We start from the raw sequence: 14,236 nt of genomic DNA, 5'->3' as shown, positions 1-14,236 counted from the left end.
CGAATCGTATCGAGCCACGACGTACGATTTAAACCTGAGGTTATATGCAATTTGTGAATTGTAGAAGTTAAAGCCAAATTAGTGAACCAACATCAGTCGGAATGTTTTAGTGTGAATGAAAACTTCGAAGAAGTAAAAAGTGGTATCGATGAAACTGTGGAATTTGAGAATATAAAAAGTGTAGAAGAAAGTGCGAGTGAAAATCAAGAAGTGAATAGTAGTAGCTTACAATGATATTCAATTAAAATATCTGTCGAAGAATGAAATGGTGGCTGATATGTTGACCAAGTCGTTAAATTCAAAGAAATTGCAGTTAATCTGTCAGAATTTGAATTTAAAATAATGTTTATTTTGTTAAGGTCTATTATTTAGCTTATTTACTTTTCATGTTGAGGGAATGAGAGGATGTTGTCCTATAGTTGTTCTATATGAAGTAACATTGTTGACAGTTCAATGAGTAATGTCAAAAATAGGTCATAACCTACTGTCAGTCAAGTTTTGTATTGTTCTGTATGTAAGAAGGAATAAAGTATAATTGTTGATAGCCAGACGTTTATTGGTGCACATTTCCTAAAGTACATATTTCCTCTTCAAACTAGAAGGAGGACTTCACCTATCTTAAATTATAACACCAAGAAATAGTTATTGTATATTTTATTAATAAACAAGAACAATATAAGTATCGTGTTATTTTTGTTATTGGTTACATATATCCTTTATGCATTTATATAATTTGGTACTTCAGCTATTTACTCAGTGAATCAAGGATATACGTACGTTTAAGTTCTAAAATTGTTTCTAATTATAATGTTTTTTTTATATTATTAATATATTAGTTTTAGGACTACCTATCCTATAAAATAAGTGTCATTAGATCTTATAGTAAAAAAATTCTAGTATAAAAACTTTAACTTCATTTTTCTCAATAACTTACAAATGTCACATAGACCCTTCATGCACTTGTGTCTTTAATTATCAATATGTAAAATAAAATAGTGTTTTTTCTGACGCTTTTAGCACTTATTATATTTAAAGAATTTATTGTTATGGTGTGCATGCACCCAATTAAAACACAGAAATAATTTCTTTACTTTATCAATACTCCTATGTATATCTAACCTAATGAACTCTTAGCATAGACGGGTGTTATGGTTTTTATTAAAAAACTTACTTGAGACTAATGTACCAATCCGATGGTTTGTATGTGATATCTGGAGCTTAATTATGATTGTCTTTAAATGACGATTGCTTGCTTGTTCCAGCCAATTGCTTAATCTTCTCCAAAATATTCGCTTTGCTTCTTAGAAAACAGAGAAACTTATCCAAAGTGAAATATTCCCAACTGGTTTTCTCCTATCCCTTCGCGGTTTCAGTATTTACTCTTTCTATCGATCTTAATCTCTGCTAACAATCTCCACAAAACCCCCGTGCATTGTCTACCCACTTTCACTCACAAAATCGTTCTTAGAACAATAGAAATTTAAATTGTTTATACACGAAAAACTTAATACTGGGCAATTTCAATCTGTACATAATTTTTTTCGATAAAAACGACAAATAGGTATTTTACATATTTGAATGCAACAAACAAATATAATGAAAAAATACTACTTTGCCGATTTACAAATTGACAAATTTGATGTACACAAATTATTATACAGTTAGATATTTAGATTCCCCTTTTTCTTCTTTTCTGTCTTTATTTATCTACAATAATATATATATATATATATATATATATATATATATATATATATATATATATATATATATATACAGATTGAACGAATTTAAAACGGAACATACGAAATCAATGTATTTCGGCTCAACTCCGCTCTAGGTGGTTGGCCACCAAAAGGTTGTCAAATAATTATATTATAAAAATCCAATACTTCAGCGGGCTGCTGGATTCTGAATTCTTTCAAGAACAAGTCAAAACTTCACCCAAATAGGTTGCCTAGAATCACTGAAAAAACTAGACTACACAAGCAGTTATTATGCTGTCAAACCACTTATCGCTTCCTTATAGTCCAAGAGATAGAGCCGAAATTTTGAACTGATCAGTAATATGACATTTCTCTATTCAATATATTCATTGTAACTGTGTTAAGACTTTGCCTTATAGGCGGACGCCCCTCGTGGTACAGGGGGTGGCTATACAGGGATGAAGTTGTCATCTTTTTCGGAAAAATTAACGATCGATAATATGGCTGAAAATTTGCCCAGAGGTATATTTAAGAAAAAAATGTGATTTGTAAAGTAAATATGACTTTAGTTTGAAAAAAAAACATTATCATAATATCATTTTAAAACTACAAAATATTCTATAAAAGATTCAGACGATGACGTAGAGTTTTATCAAGTGTTTTAGAAAAGTTTTTCTAATTTTTTTTTCTTATCGGAAAAATCGTTTGAAAATTTTTGGAAAAAAATCATGGTATAACTGACAGAAAATCGAAAGGATTCTACAAATTAGATTTTACCTCAAAAAATTACGAAAATTTTCATTTACGGAAATTTTTTTGGAAAATTTTGAGGAAAACTCTACTTGACGCTTTTCAGAATAGTAACAGAAGTGAGCATACAAATTTTCAAATCAATCGGTATAAAAATATCATAATAAAATCAGTTTGAAAATTGTTACCGAGACCTAAAATGCGCAGGCAAGTGGTACATTTGATCCCGTTTTATGGCTCTCTGTACCAACCCAGCTGTCCGCTCTTTTCGATTTAGAGTTTTTAGGGGCTAAATAATGAGCCATGAAAATGGCGGACATATTACTTATCGTTAATTTTTCCCCAAAAAATTGCAATTTCACCCCTGTCCGCCACCCCTTGTGTATCCACTCTCGCGTCCGCCCTTTGGGATTTCGTCTAGTTATACCAAGATCTTACTCTGGGCAAATTTTCAGCCATATTATTGATCGTTAATTTTTCCGAAAAAAAATGACAACTTCATCCCTGTATAGCCACCCCCTGTACCACGAGGGGCGTCCGCCTGTAAGGCAAAGTCTTAACCCAGTTACAATGAATATATTCCAATAGAGAAATGTCCTATTACTGATCAGTTCAAAATTTCGGCTCTATCTCTCCGACTATTAGGCAAGCTCCTCTTTCCTTTAAAGGAGACAGAAAGTTGAACGATATTTTATACAATGTCATCACCGTGTATGGATTTATTTTTGCCCAAGTTTTATATTGGTCCACTATTTCAAATGCAGTTCGAACATACATATATTAAATTGTATGTTCCGTTTTAAATTCGTTCAATCTGTATATATCGATACCTTTTTGCCATAAGTGACAAAATTAGGGAAAACAGTTTTATTGAAGAATCGTATCTATCAAGCCGCCAGGCACCTCTCAGCAAAATTATCGTAAGGTATAATAGCATAGTCTTGGAGAAAAAACCGAATTTGCTGTAACGTAAGTCACATAAAAATGTGAACAAATCTATTTTGTAGTGGTGAAAACATCGTAAGGTGCAAGTCACGTGGTACAAAAATTGCTACTTACGATGCAGCGAAGTGCGTTACGATCTATTAGTGCACTATGTATAGCCGCAGAATCAGAACGTAAGTACCACAAAATAATTTTTTCGGTAATTATTTATGGTTTTTACTTTTGCTTTAGGCATAAAAGATAATATATATATATATATATATATATATATATATATATATATATATATATATATATATATATATATATATATATATATATATATATATATATATATATATGGTTGCCGTTGATGCTAAATGTCATATGTTAAAAAATGCATTTTTCAGGAGACAAAAAAACTAAATAATATTTACTGTGTGAGTAGTGTTTTTCTGAAAATTAGAAGACATACATATTATGTATTGTCCTTTGTTTTTAAGTATATCTTCTAATTTAAAGAAAAACACTACTCACACAGTAAATATTGTTCAGTTTTTTTTGTCTCCTGAAAAGTGCATTTTTTAACATATGTTGCATTAACGGCAACGATATATATATTATATATATATATATATATATATATATATATATATATATATATATATATATATATATATATATATATATATATATATATCAATAGATGAGGATTGTAAAATCATCACCTATAATGAAACTGAAATCCGTTTATCAAATTTCAATTTATCGCCGATGTAATGTTGTATGCCGAGAAAATTGTGAAATTATTCCGAGAATATTATTTAAATGAACTGAAAATGCCAAGTGGAGGTGTGATAAAGTAACTAGTGGAGGTAAGGCAATGTAAAGAAAAGAGCTGGAAAATCAACAGAATAAGCGTACGTGCTAAATACCGCCGGCAATAATTCCCATGATATTTTCATAACCGATTATTCCGGTATAATCGCGAAAATGGGGCTTTTAATATAGTAAGAATGTATTTTATTATGACGTACAAAAATAGGCCAGGAGCTCGTACATACTTACATTATTGTATTGCGTCAAATGAAGTTCAAGTAAAATAAATCTTTGTAATTTTTTGCCAGGAAAGTGTAAAAATATGTGTATATTCTGGTTTTGATGCAACTTTATACCTGTCTGTTAGAATATAATTAAATATCGTCACCGGTTCAAGAGAGATCCGCTAATTTTGTGGGCGTGAGGATCAGAACACGACATGATTCTAATACCGGAAGGACTGATAATAGAACGCCACGTTGAGAAAAATACTAATGAAGATTAAAGTTGAGATGAGAAGTATAAAAACAATAAATAATTTAGCTGAGCATTGCGAGAAAATCACACTGTTATCCAGAAAATAACATGGTTCAGAAATGCCTTGATATATTAAAACAAAAACTATCCATTTACTATGGGTTGCATAAGAAGAAATAAAGTAACAACCGTAAATGTGACAGTATATTTTAGAGTATTTAGGAAATTTAAACCCTCAATAAAACTTTCCAACAAATCAGACCAAAAATAGAAAGCCATTCGTTTCTGAGTTTTTAAAGAGATCAACTTTCAATGTTATCTACGATTTAAAACAATACTGGCTTGATCAAATATATGATGCACTTACTCAGTAACTGTCATAGTACCTACGAAGCATAGACTACCGAAGAAGTTGAAAATATGATAATTTATACACGTATAATTAAAAATCTCCTTAATCAGGAGGAGTTAAAAATTTAGGACAAAAGAAGTTGTGGAGTTTTCCGTAAAAAATGCCATGATTTTTTTTTAATATAATAACTTATTTTTAATAACAAAGGAATAAAACAATGCCTAGGATTCAGTCAAGTAACGCCAAAATACTTGTTCTTAAACTTTCTGAAAACTAATAATAATAACTCAGTTATCTCTAATTAACAATAGAAGAAAATAAATCATTGTTTTGTCACTGTAAATTACAATAAAACCTTTTACGTAGTGCTACAAAACTTATAAGTATATTAAGAATATATTTATCAAGTCAATAATCAGATTGTGACCTTTTTAAAAACAGTTGTTGACTCTAAGGAAACTCGCTGTGCTTCTCATCATGGTGTCCACTGCGGTTTTCCCTACGGATGAACCCTCTATCTCAGCTACTTCACAAAATGCCTGTTCAACAACGGTTATACAACACTGCCTTCCTAAGGAAAACCAGAGCATCTTCAGTACCTTTAATAATAAGTAAATGTACTTCAGAATATGCAGCTTTTACAAAGTGCCAAAATTGTTACAGCAATGCGGTTAGAAATGAATTTACTTTATATCAATAAATCTGTGAATAAGACATGTCTTAAATGAAATGAGCAGTAGTTTATCCTAATTTTATGCTTACTATGGCAGATACCGAGAAAAAATTGTAAGTAATATTAGGAATTGCTAAGTAAAACTACATCTACGGATGTTATGTTTATGCGGTGTTTTTTTTAGCATAATGTTAAAGACAATATAATTAAACAAGCAGATAAGTTTATGCTATGATTTACTAAATATTTATTATTTATTTATTATTTAACACAAAAGTATCTTCCAGGATAACAAAAGTTATCTTCCTCAACAGTAAGCAACCGAAAGGAAAAATGTTTAATATCCCTGTAATGTAAAAAGAAAGCATTATATGAGCTAATTATTTTTTCTTTTCTCCGTCCAGCAATACCGTCATGCCATAGACATGCAAAAGTTTTTTGTTTTTTTCCTTAACCCAGGGGTACAAAGCTTTAATTGAATGTCAATATTCTTTGGGTAAATATTGCCTTCTTAAACATATCGATCCTTGGTAACATTATGACTTTTTGTCAGTCAACAGAGACTTTAAGGGTCGTTGATATATCTGGTTTTGAATAAAATCCTTTATAAAAAGGTATATAAAAAACCCAGTTGGGCTATGTTGCATTGACAAAACGTTTTCGGAATAAATATTCCATCATCAGTGTCCTAAAATCGTATTTAACCACTTAATTAAAAAGAACATGAAAAGATTTAAGTTTTGACTAAGGTTAATGTAAAAGTGTGGTTAATACTTACAAGTTAATACATGGATGTAGCCACTAAATATGTGGGTAAAAACCCTTTAAAAATAATTAAATAAGATTTGATCTACATTATGTCTAATTTACATTTAAGATGTTAAAGTTACCGTTGGATAGGTAACAGGGCGACATATGACTCTACATTAGTTGCGAGTCCTGAGACGGTATGTCTACGAGGACTTTGTCAAAGCAACTGATTGAAATGACAATTTTGGCAGGTTAAGACGGAAGTTATGACAGAGCAGTCAGTGTAACTGTATATGTCTATTTAAGACAGAAGCCAACGTTGTTTAAAAATTGTGAAAGTTGAAATAAAATGAAATTATAACAGTATCAACCATCAATGTTATTTTTTAAATTATGTATGTGAAATGAAATTATGGTGAGAAAATTATGTGACTATAGTTAGGCAACCAACTATACAGTGTCGAGTGGTGTGATGAAAAGATTCTTATATAAGGCCCTTTATGTTTTAATAACATTTGGTACCTGGAAAATGGAAACTAGACACTGGTGGAAAGTTGGGTCCTTGAAAAAATATTGGAATTGATATATTTAATATGTGAGGATGTTGTTCAATGAATGAAATAAAACTATTATGATATAAAGTTCATGTAAAAATTAACTTACACCTCAATTATATTAGGCCCTGTATGTCAAAAAACAACATTTGGTACCTGGAAAATGTAAAACTTCTTGAGTTGTAAGTTCATGAATATGAATATCTGATTGGATGTAGACAAACTGAGTGAAGTAGTTATATGTTGTGTATTGACTGGTATGAGATGGACAAAATTTGATGGTTGAAAGTGGTTTTGTAATATATTGGTAGTAAAGTACTTAACTTATAACTTGAGAAAAAGCCCTATCTGTTATAAAGCAACACTAGGTACATAGGAAGATAAAAGATTGAGTTATAAGTTGGTAAGTTGAATGAACTATTGGTCTATATTGACTATAATAGTAAAATGAAATTGTTGTATGTGGCTCTGTTAAATTTGAGTAAAGAGAATGAAAATTAAGGTGTTATGGCAATAGCCAACTATTCTCCTAACTTACATCCCCAATTTACTTCTACAATTAAATTCCATATTAATTATTAGTTCACCTAATACTCATCTCCCTTAGTTCACTCTAAAAACCTTTCTTCCAATACATCTTACTTTCTACCTATCCCACTCTTCTCTTTTCAACCCAAACTTCATGTCTTAATCACTATAACCAATACGTTCCATGCTTCTATTTCGACACTCCCAAATTCAGATCAGAACATCCATCATCCACCACCCATTCCATATTATTAAATTCTTATTTTACCTCTCTACACAATTCCCTCAGGGTTTGGCTTCGGTTCTCTGGGGACCTCAGCCTTTCGTAGTCTATCCGTTTATCACAATTCTCTCATAACACCTTAATTTTCATTCTCTTTACTCAAATTTAACAGAGCCACATACAACAATTTCATTTTACTATTATAGTCAATATAGACCAATAGTTCATTCAACTTACCAACTTATAACTCAATCTTTTATCTTCCTATGTACCTAGTGTTGCTTTATAACAGATAGGGCTTTTTCTCAAGTTATAAGTTAAGTACTTTACTACCAATATATTACAAAACCACTTTCAACCATCAAATTTTGTCCATCTCATACCAGTCAATACACAACATATAACTACTTCACTCAGTTTGTCTACATCCAATCAGATATTCATATTCATGAACTTACAACTCAAGAAGTTTTACATTTTCCAGGTACCAAATGTTGTTTTTTGACATACAGGGCCTAATATAATTGAGGTGTAAGTTAATTTTTACATGAACTTTATATCATAATAGTTTTATTTCATTCATTGAACAACATCCTCACATATTAAATATATCAATTCCAATATTTTTTCAAGGACCCAACTTTCCACCAGTGTCTAGTTTCCATTTTCCAGGTACCAAATGTTATTAAAACATAAAGGGCCTTATATAAGAATCTTTTCATCACACCACTCGACACTGTATAGTTGGTTGCCTAACTATAGTCACATAATTTTCTCACCATAATTTCATTTCACATACATAATTTAAAAAATAACATTGATGGTTGATACTGTTATAATTTCATTTTATTTCAACTTTCACAATTTTTAAACAACGTTGGCTTCTGTCTTAAATAGACATATACAGTTACACTGACTGCTCTGTCATAACTTCCGTCTTAACCTGCCAAAATTGTCATTTCAATCAGTTGCTTTGACAAAGTCCTCGTAGACATACCGTCTCAGGACTCGCAACTAATGTAGAGTCATATGTCGCCCTGTTACCTATCCAACGGTAACTTTAACATCTTAAATGTAAATTAGACATAATGTAGATCAAATCTTATTTAATTATTTTTAAAGGGTTTTTACCCACATATTTAGTGGCTACATCCATGTATTAACTTGTAAGTATTAACCACACTTTTACATTAACCTTAGTCAAAACTTAAATCTTTTCATGTTCTTTTTAATTAAGTGGTTAAATACGATTTTAGGACACTGATGATGGAATATTTATTCCGAAAACGTTTTGTCAATGCAACATAGCCCAACTGGGTTTTTTATATACCTTTTTATAAAGGATTTTATTCAAAATTTTTAATATATGGTATACAGCCAAATACAGGAACTTTGTTTCCTTGTGGATATCTGGTTTATTTGTATCCAAACGGTGCAATTCCCTTGAATCGCTGGCACATTGAATGTGTTCTTTTCAGCTATCACATTCACTACATGCTGGATTCAAGTTCTCAGAATTATGCTCTTTATTGTGTAGTTGGAATGATTCACACAGTTCGCACTCTTGATGGCCCAGGTTTGTGAGAGATATGTTTTTATTTTTAAGATGCTTTCTATAAACATCATACGAGCATTGATTATGAGGATAGGTTTCTAAATAAACCTTGTGCATGTCCTGTATGGTCAAATCACTAGGCGGGTTTAGATTTACCTGCATTAAAACTTTTTATATGTGTGTCAAGGTTTAGAATAAATATTTTGCTTTTATAAGCCGCCTTCTCACGTAAATCTTTTTTAGAGCAGATGGGAGTAGACGATTGAAACACATTTTGTCTGACAAATGCTTGGATTGGCCAATCGTTTTTCTGGTGATAACCAAGTGTTTTTTGTTCCGTATCAATTGTTAGAAAGTATTTGAACGTGTTTTTTCTTTGAGAAGATTCAGTTCCTGTTGTTCTTCTTTTGATGTCTTTTTTTGACAAGTAATTAAGCATAAATGTTTTTTCTCCAATTTAGTTGCCAATACATGTTATTAATAGCACTTCTTCTTTCTTCTGATATTTCTTGTAAACATTCTAATTTACACATTTATATGTTGCAAGGTGGTTTTACTAAATGCTTTTTTTGCGTTTCTATTTTCTTGCTTTATTTTCTTTTTTCCAATCTATCCTCAATTTTATCCTAGCCGCTTTTTAACATTAAAGAATTTACATTGTTACTTGATCAATTTTGCAGACACAAACTAACACAACCGCACCATACACAAGTTAAGAAGAAACTAAATAAATTGATAAATTGCGCCAATTACGTAGCAAAAACACCGCGATTGTGTATTTTTTACAATAGACATAGTACTAACTGTACGCACTGTCAAGTATATGAGGGGTTTTACCTAAGTAATGCTGTAGTTGCGGGATTCTTCCTTAGTTCCAAGCATGTTTTCGTAAATGCTAGGTTTAGTATTTCTTTCAAAACATATATTTGTGATTGTATATACTGCACTTTTCTTAAATAATCATGTAATATAAACTCTCTAGATCTTATTTTCGCGCCCAACTAAATTTTCATAATTTTTGCATATGCGGTGTTTTTCCTAAGGACGACAGAACAGTTATTTGGCTTATTGTTAATATTTTAGTGTTAATTATACAAGTCTTCGGGATTTCAGTAGACCTGCGTTATACAATATCACCGCCAACACTTGATGGATCTCTGATTTGTCTCTGGTGTACCCAGGTCTCTTTTATCAAGGCGACACCGAACCTTTTCATAGCAATAATATTTTTGGAAAAAACTGTCTGGGTTCACTTGTCGAACTTTAGACCTGTTTGGGATAAAGACAAAGTCCGTAACTGCGTCGCCTTACTTACTTCTTGTTTCTTTTACATTTTTATTTGTATACTAAGAAGGATCACTCATTTCTGAGTTGCTAATACCACCTATATCAGATGCTAAAATTTGTAAAAACTGTGTTAAATGCCACTGTGCACTTTAAAATATAAAATTATCGTATTTTTAATATAATCAGAAAAAAGAGTCAGCTTGGGGAATTCACAGTAGAATTTTTGCCAAAGAAATTACTAGAGAACAACAAACAACTGGATCTTAGTAAAAATCTCTATAAATCTATTAAAAAGCAGTACTACTCGCGAATTCCTGAAACGTATGAAATTTTTGGCTGAAACTTCCGCATGCTAGGTTAGCTAAGGTGACTTCAGCATACTAGGTTCTGAAACCGTTTTCTTGTAGCTTATCTAACGTAAATATTATGTTTATATGAGATTAAACCACAATTCGTTACAATGAAAATTAGATTTTGTATTGGTTTTTGACGTTTAGAATTCTACTCCGGGAATCGTTTTTAAACAATTAAAATTACAATTAAGGTAATTATACATATATATTTGTTGTCTATTGTTGGTTCTGTACCAAATTGACAGGCAACTCACTAGGCCTGGATCTTGCAGGCAGATAGCCATGTTTTGAGTTGTTTTACTTTACGGTCATATCAAATTCTGATTTTTGAGTATGTGTGTTACGTATTTGTGTATTATGTGTTTATGTATTGTGTATATTATGTATGTATAGATAATCTGTCTCTGACCTTCTAGTAATCCATTAATATTGGTATGTATATTCTTGTTGCTGACTTCTTCCTTTAATATTGGCAACTGGAACCTGCCTGCTACATTCTGTTAATGGGTTTGCTTTACATTTTACATTCTTTATTAAGTAAGGTGTCTTAATTAAGAGCTCAAAATCCCTATTTTTTTATGTATGTTTCATGATTCTTTATTCTTACACTTGAGGTCTTGTGATTTCTCCTACGTAAAACTTGTTGCATTCACAATATTTTATAGTTGCAGCAATTTAATTTCTCTTATGTGTTGTTTTATTTGATTTTAATTAGAATAGATCTCAGTTTCAGATCTTGTTTGTTTTGAATGTTTTTTTGATGTTTACATTGATTTGCTATTTTTTTTTCTGATAAAGTATTTGTATGTATTGTTATCATCTTTAACTCCCTTCTTGTGAGCGTTTTTAATTTCTTGTGTCATTATGTTGTTTTCGTTCTACATTTTTGTGAAATTCCTTATTTATTAATGGCAATGGGTAATAATTTAAACCATTGTTAGCAGGTTTTTTCCTACTGAAATATATTTTCGTTGAAGCAAGCGTTTCGTGCTCTATAAAGTAATGATTTGATAATTTCCTTTTTGATGTTTATGTTGTGGTTTAAGTGGTTTAAGTTTAACTTTAATATACATTTCTATGGGTTGGTTTTCTGTTAAATTTTAGTTGCACATAATGTATCATGTATATTTTGTGATTAACACCTCAAGAAAAGGAAGTGAGTTGATGTTTTCTTCTTCCAGGGTGAATTTGTTTATTGCAATGTTTTGTTTGTATTATTCCATGAAAATATCTGCTAATAATGGGGAGAAGAAGGAGCCCATGGCTTACCCAAAATCTTGTTTGTACAAATTATTGTCAAGTTGAAAATAAGTATCTGTGCCAAGTGTTAGTAGCATTCATGATAGCTAATACAAGTTTTTTTGGTGTCATTTTATTATAACTCTCTAGTTTGCCTCGTATTACTTTTAAAGTTATCTCCTATGCATATTAGGACTAGCATGTTATTAGGATTATAACTTATTTCTGCTATTTTTTGCAAGGAAGTGATGTAAATTTTTTATAAATGCTATTGTATTGTGAGTCAAAGTTTGTGTTATGTCTAATAGGAACTTTGAAAGTTTGCTGCAAAAAGGACTTATGTTGCTGCAAATTGTTCTGATAGGTAAGTTTTCTTTGAGTATTTTTGTGACTTCGTTTAAGTGTGGTGTTCTGTTGTAGTGGGGTGTTAGTGGTCGTCTTTAGTAGTCTGTCAGATATCACTTACATTTGTGTACTGTTTTATATACTCAGCTCTCTATTGGCTACTTTTTTTACTTTTGTGTAAAGTACTTTGGGGACTAATTTTTGAATGTGCTCCTGATATTAAATTTTGTCCATAATTACAGTTTTTTGGTCTTGTCAGCTGATAATATTATTATGAACTCATCTTCTTTTAGAGCTTTGATAGCTTTGATTTCCTCCTTACTTTCATTTTTGATTGTGTGCTTTTCTTCAGTTTTCTTTTGTATGATACTCTATATTTTTTTCTTTTCGTGTATTGATAGATCTTGTCACTTTTGCAACTGCACTAACCAATGGGCATGTTACAGCAAAATTAGGACCTTAAGAGAGCATTTGATTCTTCTTAATAAAAAAGTTATACAATATAAGAAATATTTCTGATAAAAGCTATTGTGGCTTAATCCCATATAGACATATTATTTGACTTAAATCAACTAGGGCTCGATAACAGGAAAATTAAAATAGTACTTCTGTTAAAATGTCTTCTAGAGGAATTACGGCATTTAAAGACTATCAGGTTGAGATTTTTAGGGCAACATAATATATTTTCACCTAGGGAATATAGCAATATAATGAAAACTTGTAGACAAAAACGATCCAATAATGTAAATATTATAGCAGATAATACTATAATCGAAGATATAGACGGATTTAACGGAAATCCAGATGCGGATTGTTAATGTTATATTTAACAACAAAAACCAAGTGATTTTTTTCTTACTTAAGAGTTAATTTTTTAGTTGTTAATTTTATTATAGCATTAATATCCATACGTTATAATAAACATATGTACTTTTGAGTGGTTTTTTATTATTTTCATATCCAAATAATTTCCTCAAATAAATAAAACATTTTTCTTGATTTTCTCAAAACTAAGTTAATGTCAGTTGGTTCCTTGTTGCATAACGGGGTCCACTTATAAACACTATAAATATTTGATTAAATATGTAATGAAATAAAGCCAATTTCGTTACAAAAAGAAAAATAGGTTGAGTCAAAAATAATTCGGTTTGGCAGTGTTGGCATGTTTTTATAATGCATATGTTGTACGCTTCAAATATAAAGAGATAAAGCTTTTAAAAAGTACATTTTGATTATACTATTTTATGAATTCTGCAATTTTTAATTTATATGAAGCAATAACTAGTAAATATTTGTCTCTTTCGAGATTAATTGTAAACATCTGTTGTAATCTGGCAACTGCTGATTTGGCGATTGCCAAATCTATCCCCTAATCTATCAAAGGGTAATTGCTAAAAAAATTTCTATTAATTATCTGCAATTAATCTACAAAAAAACAAATATTTACTCATTGTTGTTATATTTAAAAATAAAATTGTAGAATTCATAACATAGTATAAACAAAATGTACTTTTCTAAAGCTTTATCTTTTTATATTCGAACCATGCAGCATCTAATTTTTTGTTCCATGTTTGACATTTGCGGCTATAATCAGCTTGTAGTTTCGGTAAACTCAACCGAAAAATACGTATATTCATTTTATATATTTTATTTTTTCTTCATATCTCCATTCGAATAAAAAGTAGAATATTATGAGTTTAT

Source organism: Diabrotica undecimpunctata, chromosome 3 (genome assembly GCF_040954645.1).
Source record: "Diabrotica undecimpunctata isolate CICGRU chromosome 3, icDiaUnde3, whole genome shotgun sequence".
NCBI classification, from domain to species: domain Eukaryota; kingdom Metazoa; phylum Arthropoda; class Insecta; order Coleoptera; family Chrysomelidae; genus Diabrotica; species Diabrotica undecimpunctata.
Note: the sequence above shows the minus strand (reverse complement) of the source record.